Raw genomic sequence first — 12,651 nt, 5'->3', positions numbered from 1 at the left:
GCGGCAAATGCGCACTTTTACGGTTCTTGTAAAATGAAAAAGAGAATTTAAATTTCGTTTCGTGTTAAATGCTGATCATTTTTACATTACGTCCAACTCATCGTTCACATTCGACATGTCAACTTGATAGGTTTTCGTGTATGCTGAAAAGGTTGTGGGCGTTTAATCTGAAAGCCGTTCTTAACATGGAAAGGTTAGGTGTGTCTATTCCGAATGTCGTTCTTAACATGGGACGTTGGAGTGGTTATTTGTTGTACGTTTACCCGAAAACAGTAGTAACAGAAATGCTTCATGACGTTGTTTTTATTACATTAAAAATAATAAATGATATTAATATGTCTTTTTTCATATTACATTAAAAAATAATAAATGATATTAATATGTGTCTTTTTTTCGTTATTACATTAAATGGAGTTAATATGTGTCTTTTTTTCGTTATTACATAAAATGGAGTTAATATGTGTCTTTTTTTCGTTATTACATAAAATGGAGTTAATATGTGTCTTTTTTTCGTTATTACATAAAATGGAGTTAATATGTGTCTTTTTTTCGTTATTACATTAAATGGAGTTAATATGTGTCTTTTTTTCGTTATTACATTAAAAGGAGTTAATATGTGTCTTTTTTTCGTTATTACATAAAATAGAGTTAATATGTGTCTTTTTTTCGTAATTACATTAAATGGAGTTAATATGTGTCTTTTTTTCGTTATTACATAAAATGGAGTTGTCTTCCTCTGCATAAACGATATTAATATGTGTGCACGCAGTTCACATACCTGTTTTCCTTCTGTCGTCACAAATATTACTTTTAAAAACACATTTTATATCATTCACATTAATTATCAGCGTGGGTCGCCTAAAATAACTGTCCAACCAAAGCAAGGAAGTGCCCCCCCCCTGACGACGACGTGCGCTAGACTCGACTACACTTGTTTAGAGGCTGCCTTTCTATCTGTCGGAACAATTACGCAGCCTTACAGTAAAGATTGCCTTAAGTAACTTTAATTTATATTAATCAAAAACTATTTCATGATATTAACGTATATAAAAAAAGAAATAGAATTTATTGGCATTTTTAAATGCCGCTCAGGTAAGGTTAGATAACTCTTCAGATCGTAATTTTTAATTTCTCTTTGTTTCAACCTACTTCGATATAATTAAACAAAGACAAAACTGTTTGATTTGATTCAATAAAAATGTGGTTGTTTTTTGGTTTTGTGATTTGGTTTGAATTCTGCAAGTTTTTATTCGTTTGGATTGGTTCTCATTGAAAAGATTATGAATTTATGTTGTTAATATGTTAACGACCTTGACATTGAAATATAAGTTTCTTTAATAGTAATATTTTTGTTATGAATTTTTTTATTGGTGAATAAAATGTTGTGATATATTAATATTGGTGAGAATTATATGGAACACATTTAGTATTTTATTGATTATTGTCAGTGGTGAGTGCATGAATGTATGATATAAAAACACTAGTGGATGCTGGACGGCCTTAAAATTTCATAATCACCTGTTGTAAGCCAGGTCTGGGCTCTTCGGGGCCTGGGCAATAAGTGTCAAGCAAAGACCAGCAAGACGGGCAACCCTTCATACCAATTGTAACTATCCAGCTCCTCTACTCCCCGGGGAGCTGGTCCCCATTTCCCCTTCACTCCTCACTTTAAAAATCGACCTTGTGCCTAATTTGCTCGGTGGAGGAGCAAATAAATACTTCATACTTACCTGACGTAAGTCAGGCTCGGGCCCTTTGGGGCCTAGGCAACAAGTCTCAAGCAAAGACCATATGTGGGAGCAACCCCACATATAAGACCTTGGTCAATGTAGGGGCAACCCTTCATACCAATTGTCACTATCCAGCTCCCCTACTCCCCGGGGAGTTGGTCCCGATTTCCCCTTCACTCCTCACATTAAAAATCGGCCTTGTGCCTAATTTGCTCGGTGAGGGAGCAAATAAATACCCTTACCTTACGTAGGAGTAACGGTGATCATAAAGGTCGTTCCCCCAGAGTGAGGCCCATCCATTGCACTGCGGTTGGGTTGACCTTTGCGATCGTCTCAAATATGGACGACTTGAATGTGCTATTTCTAAGTGTGGGGTCTGCGTCCGCGCTCACCCCGATAATATAATCGAAATCAGAAATTCCACCCTGTTTCTCCTTCTGAGCAGAAAACTACTTTAATTCCCAGCTACCTCCTGTCTGTATGTCCTCGCCTTTCACAGACGTGTGTAAGGACGTCCTTGTTTCTGTTTTCCCAATCGCCCGTCTCTATACACGCCACAAAAAGGTCAATTCTCTCGACCAGTTTATCATCCACTTCAATCGCAACGTTCTGATATAATCTAATCTGCATGTATACATTAACAACGTTTGCTCTGAACATATCAATCTCGTAAGCGTAAGAAATCCGCCGAGCTGTCGCCTTCAACAACTGAAAGTGTCTTCTTTCGATATTGATTGATGAATGAAAACCGCTGGAAAACTACCGCAGAATTAGTGTGTCTATTGATTGAATCCCCCCCCCCCATCACCTCGAAAATTGGTCATCCAAACAAAGTTGAATGATGTGCACAGGCACAGGTATTTTTCGTTACCAAAATTATGAAAATGATTAAATATCTTTTATTCGTACTTGTACAGTTTAATCAACACATTAAAAAAATGAAAATATCGAAAAAAAGTTATATTGTACGTATCCGTTATGAACTGAAGTTCTCTGGAAAAAAAAATCAGAGAAGATATTTTCTTTTCTTTTCTACAGCGGGAAAACATGTTAATATGACAGTGCACTGAAGATAGCCGTGTTTGGACTTTTAGAACACGCCACGGGGAGATAACTCAGTCTAAAGTGCCGATACATTCTTCACATCTTAAATAATAGATTTTCTTCTTAAAAATCGAAACACGGCTACCTTTGGATTGGTATCATAACAAATTGTTTTTTTTTTTTGCTTAAATATTGGGTACTTATGTATTTTTGGTGCCGAGCTGAAATAATAACAATATTATTTTGAAAACCATTCTTAATATGAGGAGGTGAGGGTGTTTTGTAACTAATTTATGCTTTCACATCACAACTTTTTATAATAAAAAAAAATCGTGAAACTTGAATTTAAACTGAAAAAATAAAAACTATATAAAAATAACGCAGTACTATCTGCCGTCATATGCATCCGAGAAAAATATCTATTGTAAAATTAAACCAAAATTTGGTGCTTATGCATTTTTGGTACCGCGTTATTTTTAATAGTTTTTCATGTTGAATTAAAGTTTTACGATATCTTTTTTTTTTCTTTTTTTTTAATTGTATGGTGGACGCACAGAATAGTTACAAAACACCATCCCATGTTAAGAATGGCTTTCAATAAAATAACAATACCATTTCAGCACGGTACCAACAATACATAAGTACTGAAAATGTTATTTTTATTGTTCAATATTTTTCATTTTAAATTATAAAATAAAACACGTTTAATCATTTTAAAACTTTATCTTTCATGATTTTTTAAAATTTGTTAAACACCGTGTTTAAAAACATTAAATTTTAATCACATGATCACATTTTCAATAATTACGTGATTATATTTTAACCATTTAAACTTTGTGAAACATGTAAACAAACTTCTGCTCGATACCGGTGTTGACCTTTAAGAGTCCCTTTTAGTGATTATATGGTTCGAGGCTATTTGTACAACTAAACGGTAAATCTGCCGATTATTTTGACTACAGTTCTGATCTTGGATGTTAACAGTAGTTTGACTAATCCACTAGTTTGACTAATTCAATAAATAATGAAATGTTCAGTCTTCCGAAAAATAATAAATAAATAAAATAAAATAAACCTGATTTTTAAATCTTCATGTATCTTATTTATTTTAATAAATGAGACATACAAAAAAGAAAAGACATTTTATAAAGAAATTCCAACACATTGACAAATGCAATCTAAACTTGATAAGGAAACAATTCGGTACATTTAACCAATAAACAGACATTTTCTACACGAGGAACGAAATAATGATGACACCGTGTTATTACGATCACCTTAAGTTCTTTGTTCTTTAACAGTTGATTTTCTCCTTAAATAATTTCACGTTTAAATCGCGTTTTGAATCATTTAATTTGGATTTTTTTTTATATATTTTCATATGAATTGAACACGCAAAACAAAAAGTTGTATCAATTTACTAAAGAAATCTTTAAAAAACAAATTTTCTATTTTGAACACAAAAGAAAAACGAATTCATCCCGATGTTTTTTTCGTATTGAATTCCTAGAAATATACGTAAGTTTGTATCTTTTTTGTTTTTTGTTTTTTACACTAAAAAAATCTAATCTATAAATTTTAATATAATCTTAACATTAATATAAGTTTTTATTTTTTATTTTTTTTGCAATCCAATAAAATATGATACTAATAGTATGATTTAAAAATATCTTTAAAATATTTTATTCAATGTGATATTTAGATTTTGTTAAAAAATATTAGTTTTGTAAGACTTGTTTGATTTCTGAGAAAATGATTTAATTCGAAGTTGATTGAATTAAGCTTTTTGTTAATACATCTGCTCACGAAAATATATTTTATATTTCATTGTTTTAAGATTTAAAGAAATATATTATATCATTGGAGAATTCCGTTTTAATTTTTATGTTTCATCCAATATGTAATATTTGAAATATGCGTCATTTTCTTTTATAAAGTTTACATAAAATAATCAATTATCATCAATTAGCAATTACTTAATGTAGAAAACAATATTTGTAAGTTTTTACAATCTAACCCAGCATAGTTTAACCTCTAAAAAAAAAAAAAATGAGTTTATTTTTTAATATTACGTTTATACAGCCTTAAAAATACCCACTAAAGGAATTATAAATTAATTATACTTATTTCAGATTTTAGAGTGGGGATCACTTTCCTATATAATTTAATGTAAAATTAGCACTCATTTTTTATGACCAGTTAGCAGTCAATGATACTTGTAATCGTTCGCAGTTTCAAATTTTTGTTGCAGTGGGGGGGGACAGGGAATTCATATTAGTTTTTGTTTTCTTTCGTTTTTTTTTAGATGAGGATTAGATGTCATATGCATATATGAGTATTTTTTGATTTTGCAAATTTTTGGACGATTATTGGGCCTTCTGAGACGGCCATTTTGTATCAACCATTTTTTCGTCTTCTAATGTAACATACTATTTTTTAAAAAGTAAATAAGTTATAACGCTGGAAATGTTCCTTATATTTATTTGTTAGTTGAAAGTATAAATTAATAAGCAAGGACCTCCTTGGTAAGAATAGCTTTCTAAATAATAACATTATTAATAATGAGAGGTGTTTTTTATTAAAAAAAGCAAAAAATAGAATTTGAATTTAAATTTTATTTTTAATGAGGGAAGGTTTTTTTTTTTATTAAAAACAGCCAAAATATAGAATTTAAATTGAAATTTTATTACCTATGAGGGGAGGTGTTTTTATTTAAAACACAAAAAATAGAATGTATGATTAATACCTGCACCCTCTCCAAACAACACATAGGCTGTTATCCCTCCTTTAAAAAACAAAGGAAAGCCAAAAATAAAAAAATTTAGGATGAAAAAAAAAACTGTTTATCTATTAAATTTATTTTTAAATAATATTGTAAAATCAAAAATATTAGAATGAATCAAAAACTGTTTATCTAGCCGCATGCACGTTAAGTGTTTCACATAAAAACCTGTTTACATTGGTGATCGTAAAAAAAGTGGGAAACAATTTTTTACATTTAGTTTAATTACTTACGGTGTCTTTATTTGTATGCCTCTCTCTCACATATCATCCAATTATGTCTCAATGCTCTTTAGTTGGTGTGAATGTAAATTGTTTATTAAGTAAATAACAATGTATTAGAAGTATCTTATTAATAATTAACTATTTTAGTCAGCAGTTGTTACACTAACGTTTAGATTTTAATCCAATAAAATATATATTAAAAAATATATAACACTATCATGATTGCATTATATTTTTTTAAATTATTTTAGTTCTTCTAATAAGTTTTAGATTGCAATTATTTTGTTAAGTAACCTATTTCTATGAATGTCAATATATATATATATATATATATATATATATATATATATATGTGTGTGTGTGTGTGTGTGTGTGTGTATTAAATTTTCACCCCAAACAAGGCACATTGCCACTTTTATATAGGGGGCTACTATCAGGGATATATAAGCTACAGGGGTACTATATGGGGTATTGGACAGCAAGATGTCGGTTTACGTTACACTTGAACTTCTGCATGTCAGTACAGTTGGGGAAGCAGGAACCCGGAAAGGAATTCCAAAGTCTAGCGGTTCTGGGGAAGAAACTACTGGAGTAGAAGGCTCTCTTACATTAAGGGATCTCAACTGTGAGGGGGTACAAGTGCTTGCAATTCATTGGAGCATTCACCGTTAAAGTACTTGTAGAACAGGCAGAGGGATGCAGCATTTCGTCGATGGGACAGAGGCTGAAGCCTAGATGACAGTTTAGGACCTATTAGGTTAGCGACTCTCTTTTGAACCTTGTCTAGGAGCGAGAGACTAGTAGCAGATGCACCAGCCCAAATATGACAGCAATACTCCATACATGGGCGAATGGTGGCCTTATAGATGGGCAGGATACTTTCGGGCATTAGTAGCTTTTTAGCATGATAGAGAGAACATAACTTTTTAGCAGCGGTCCTGGCAATGCCCTCAATATAATTGTTCCAAGTCATGTTTCATGTAAACCGAGGAGTTTAAAAGATATACTTTCAGAGAAAGAGTCTTTGGCCATTGCTATTCGTGGTAGAGCTTTCTTTGTTTGAAGTTATTGAAGGAAACAAGTTTACTCTTGGCAGCATTGAATGTGACCATCCATTTCTGTCCCCATTCCACTACAGATTGGAGGTCATCCTCTAGTGTTTCTGCCATTTCTTTGGGTATGTGTTCATTTGTTTTCCTGTCGTGTCTGTTATAGAGCATGGTGTCATCAACATATATACACATCTCAGAGACAGTTTTGTCATGGAGGTCATTTATGAATATTACGAATAATAGAGGTCCAAGGATTGACCCTGAGGCACTCCCGCATTTATAGCATATTGTTTAGAGGTACGATTATCGAGGACAACCAGGATTTTTCTCTTATCTAAGAAGGATTTAATTATTATTAGGATGAGAGATGAAAAGTGCACAGTAGTCAAATTCGGGAAATAGGATGGAACCGCTTTAACGGGAGGATTAGTTATTCAGCGACTCCAACTTATTTTGTTTTATGTTATAAATTTCAAATTTCCACAACCTGGCAAATACTGGTACACGCTAGCAAATTTAGATTTGCAATTACAGATTATGATTCTAATTTTTTCCTTTGCTCTTTATTCTAACACTACACTAAGTTTACTGTTTTATTTTGCTACAGTTGATATTGTGTAGAACAATAAGAAAATCATAGTGAACAATGCATTCAACAAAATTTCACACACATTTCTAGATACCTATATCTAATAAGTTCAAAAGAAAGGACAGAGTTATGGAGGGGTTTTGGTGGTCAAGTCACTAAATAGAGATTAGCTGGTTTCCCGGCATAGCCTAGGATGTTATATAGATTGACTGAAATACATGTTCTAGCTGGTTTCTAGGCGTTGCCAGGGATGTAATATAGGCACATTATGTTGTATATTACCTGTTCTCTTCTCCCTAAGGTAAAACAATTTCATATACATGCTGTAAATTACCTATGCTAGGGATAAAACATGAACAATACCAGTCCTAGGGTAGATAAAACAAATAATACATAGATGACTAGTCGGGCGTCAATGCTTTATACTTTGGTACAGGACTTTCCACTTTGGCTCCTTACTTGCTTGTGCAGTTTAGGTGTAGTATCTGTTGCTCATCAGATAAGCATCCTCTGAATCTCCAATGCTCATTTCCAGTGGAGCAAACCCGTGACGACTGGCAGCAGAGAAGGCCACAGTTTCTGGCCGAAAGTAATCTCACTGAGGTAGACAGTCGCCCTATCGTGTCTGCTACTACGCCTTTTCTTTCTGGATAAGATTCCGTAGCCTTTTAACGAAAACTGCATGGCAACAGCAGGATTTGAAGTCAGAGTTCCCATCTCTTAGCCTTTTGCTGTGATAAGGCCCACAAGGCAGTGGTGCTTGATTTTGGGGTTGGTTCCCTTAGTCTTCGTCCAACCAACGGCACCCACAAGACAGTGGGGTAGGCGTTGGTAGTGTACCAGGGCGTGTCCACATATCGGTGAGCCATAATGCACTACCTCTTGGGTCCCCTACTACTTCGAGATCTCCTACAGGTTTTGCCTGGGGCCACAAGGCACCCAGTTACCGTGTTTGGCCAACATGGAGGCATTGTAGGAGTCTTGATGATGGAGAGGCTATGTACTGAGACTTATGCAGAGCTGCTCCCTTTTAACCCTGAGGTTAGCCAGCGATTTTTAAAGTATATAAATATTATAAAATATAACAGCACCATGTTAGTTTGTGTAGGGATTGAGTTATGTTTGACAAAAGTCCATTTTAATTGTTTTAATTAACTTTGCAATAAACACATCAATAACCTATGTTTTACAATGTCATCTATAATTTTTTCCTCTCTCCCAAATTTTTCAAGAATTATATACACCACAAATAAGACTTAAAACGTATTTTTTGTTCAGCTAAGAAATCCAAGTTCTATAAACTTGAGCGTTTCAAAATTAACTTTATTTATTATCAATTGTAAGCTAACATTTTAATTAATGAAAATGCTTCAAATATTTTCTATTTATTATCAGTTGTAAGTTAACATTTTAATTAATGAAAATGTTTCAAATATTTTCTATTTATTATCAGTCGTAAGCTAACATTTTAATTAATGAAAATGCTTCAAATATTTTCTGGAAAATATTTAAAAAAGTTGTTATAAAAAGATTGAAAACAATTGACAGCAATTCAACAATCTTCGTGTAGTATTTAGAGTATTTTTATAGAATAGGAATAACCTATTTGAAAGTTTAATAGATGTGTAAAATTCCAAACAGAAAATTATTTTACTCGCAAAAATATATCAGAATTACAATTGCTTTAAATTTACTAAAATGTTTTGATTGTTCTTTAAAAAGGTAACTATTAAAAGTTCCTTAAAACTGGTGTCACAAATTTAATTGCAACATATTTCAACATTTCGTGAAGACATGATATGTGAAACGCATACAATTCTCAGTCACATAACCTCAATTTAATGAGTGAATAAATGGAGATTCAGTGAATTTTGAGAGTGTTGCTGAAATCATCTTGTAATATCGTTGTGTTCCAATTCTATACTAAGCACTGGTGTCTATCCTGAATAATTTGTGCTCCACTTTGAATCGAATAATTTCATACATTCGAAGTCTTTTAAATCACACACAAATAGTGGCATATTCAAAATTGTTATGTAACCCTGTCTTATCCAATGCACACTACATACTGTATTATTATTATTATTATTATTATTATTATTATTATTATTATTAATATTATTATTATTATTATTACGTGAAAGGGAAACAAAAATTTCATGCGTTTGAAGTCTTATTAACAACACACAAAATAGTGGCATATACAAAATTGTTATGTAACTCTCTCTTATTCAAAATTATTATTGTATGAAGGGAAACAATAATTGCATATGTTAGAAGACAAAATTGTAACAGGAAATTGTGATGGCTTTTACTAACAATTCTCTTCTTTAAATAATAAAAATATCATTAAAGATAAACATTTTAAAACTCTAATAAGGTTACAAATAAGGTTACAAAAATAATAGGATTGACAAATTGATAGAGATATAAGAAATAGAAGATGTACAAAAAAATTGCCAGCATGCATGAGTTGTATTGTCATAAAATGATTAGTAAAAACATAAATAATACAGTTAATGTTTTTATTTATCTGTTTGTAGTTATTTGAACATTTTGTTTTACAAGTTTTTAAAGATAAAACATTAACACACTGATAACTGGTTACAAATAACTTTGAAGTAAGAGTGAACGGGATTTTTATACTGCGTATTCACCCAAAATAAGTCACAATGCCACTTCTTTTTGTGAACAAAACTATAAGGATATTATATAATGATACGGAAGCGTTAAATATTTATTATCTGTTCAGAGTAATATCTGAAGATAAAACATTCCGCATGTAAGGACCTATTAATCGGGATTATTACTAACAGTAATGAGTAGTGAGATGTCTGTTTACATTGCATTAAAATGCTGTATTGAAGTAGATTCAGAGAAGCAAGAAACTGGAAAGGAATTTCAAAGTTTTTAGACTAAGGGGAGTAAATATTAAAGTAAAAGGCTTTCCGGCATTTTTATACATCAACAAGGAAGGGGTGTTCTTTTGTGGCTTGTTGGGACATTAAAAAGTATGTACATAGAAGGGGTACAATTACTATAAGTTCATCAGGGCACATTCTATAATATTGAAAAGAACACATTTTAAAATAAGTTTTTGTAATATTCTTAAATTATTTGATAGTAATTAAACTATAACTGATGAGATAAAAGTCTGTAGTTACAAATAATTTCATATTCAAATGAATGAACAAATATATTTCATCAAACAAACCTAAGATAGACTAAGATTGAGAAATTGAAAAAATATAAGACAAAAAACTGTATAAATTACTCCCTTCTTGAGGATACTTCCTTCAAACTCATTGGCTTAACATTCCCAGGAAATATGAACTGGAACAAATACATAGAAGACATTGCAAAAACTATTCACAACTAAGAGTATCCTGTACCTCTACAAACTTATGATTCGCCTGCACATATCATTTTCATATCCGGTGCATTTACCATAAGTCTCTCTCTTATCTGATATTATGTCCCACTTTTTCAACTCGGCTTTAACTCCTGTCATTTCGTCGCAATGTTGTATCCTGGTGACTGTTTTATAAATACTTTTAATGGAATGTGCTCTGATGAACTCATTACATGTGTGCCTCTTTGATGTACATATCCACGACAAACCTGCTTGACAGCAAAATCTCACCACTTCACTGTTGAGGTCCCTAAATGCCAGAAAGCTTTCTACTTTAAAAGCTTCTTCCTTAGAACAGCTAGTCTTCATGCTACCTGCTTCACTAATTGTACTGATATGTAGAAGTTCAAATGTAACGGAATCCAACAACTTTATCATTTTTATTAGCATTCAAGTTGTAATATGCCTTGTTTCATGTGATGATGAGTCAAACAATAAAAATTATAATGTATAGAATACCACGGTAAGTATAACAACCAAATTATTGTCCTATTTATATTCATATGAATAAACCAACAACTTTATCATTTTATTAACATCCAAGTGGTAATCTGCCTTGTTTCGTTTGAAGATGAGTCATAAAATAAAAAATTATAATGTATAGAATATCACTATGAGTATAACAACCAAATTATTCAGATGAATAAACGGTTATATTTACTCAAACAAACCTAAGATAAACTAATAGGATTGAGAAAATAAAACATAAACTATCACTGTAGCCTTTTCAACCGATTTAGTGTGGGGGAACACAAAACTAACACAGATTAATAGAAATATTTCAGTACCTTTTTTATAATTTTGCATATTCATATATCAATAATACCTATGTTTAAAGAAAACAACGGGTATGCAATAAATACATTTTTGATGGCATCTTCATAATTTACTTACATTCTTACATTAAGACACACACACACACATATATATATATATATATATATTTGTTTATTGTTATATAAACATGGTCACATCCTGCTGCTACAAATAGCCACTTGTTTCAATCAAACAACAGATATAATCAGGCAGCGACTTGACTATTCGAAAGTTCAATGAATAAGGTTATTCATTGAACTTTTGAATAGTCAAGTCGCTGCCTGATTATATCTGTTGTTTGATTGAAACAAGTGGCTATTTGTAGCAGCAGGATGTGACCATGTTTATATAACAATAAACAAATATTATCAGCTCTTTTTATTGAGCACTATCTAACAACCTCGTTGAATTCATTAGTCCATTACTTTTGAATAAAAAACCCGAGTATATATATATATATATATATATATATATATATATATATATTATATGTATATATATATATATGTGTATATATATGAGTAAAACACGGTAGTGTTTGAATATATGGTTAAGTGGCAGATTTAGTAATTTAGAACTGCTTAACCCGCTCACTCATTTTACGAATAAATTTCAAACAATTATTACAGCTTATAAAGCATCTTCTCATCTTGTGAAAAAAGTTTTCATGAATTTTCTGGTGTTCAAAATCGTAAACATATGTAAAAAACAGTCGCAAAACAGAGAAGGAACTCATGAAACAAACAGAAGGAAATCATGGAAGGGATATAATTGGGAGTATTTTATTGAAAGCAACGAGTGCCGTACATTGTTATTACATATGTGTTTATGGAGGCAAAAATAAGACTGAAATTAAATAAATAATAAGTGAATTTATATTTATTTTTATTTGGTTTGAACTTTCTGCCTTTCAGAATATTTTATATAAATAGATAAATTTTTATAATAGCGCCAACACTTAAGAAGTCGATAATATACGTCCCAACTCCAAACGCACCTTCT

The 12,651-nt window shown here is 31.5% G+C and overlaps 1 non-coding gene across 1 annotated transcript; it reads left to right on the top strand.

The window, feature by feature from the left end:
* Nucleotides 1-1,964: 1,964 nt before the first annotated feature.
* LOC145271631 (U1 spliceosomal RNA) lies at nucleotides 1,965-2,127 on the top strand. The gene has a single exon (XR_013866035.1). It is a non-coding gene; the product is annotated as a U1 spliceosomal RNA (small nuclear RNA).
* The last annotated feature ends 10,524 nt before the right edge of the window (nucleotides 2,128-12,651 follow it).

This window comes from Euprymna scolopes, chromosome 46 (genome assembly GCF_053919585.1).
Source record: "Euprymna scolopes isolate OS-2025 chromosome 46, ASM5391958v1, whole genome shotgun sequence".
NCBI classification, from domain to species: Eukaryota; Metazoa; Mollusca; class Cephalopoda; order Sepiida; family Sepiolidae; genus Euprymna; species Euprymna scolopes.
Note: the sequence above shows the minus strand (reverse complement) of the source record. Positions and strands in the feature narration are given on the sequence as shown.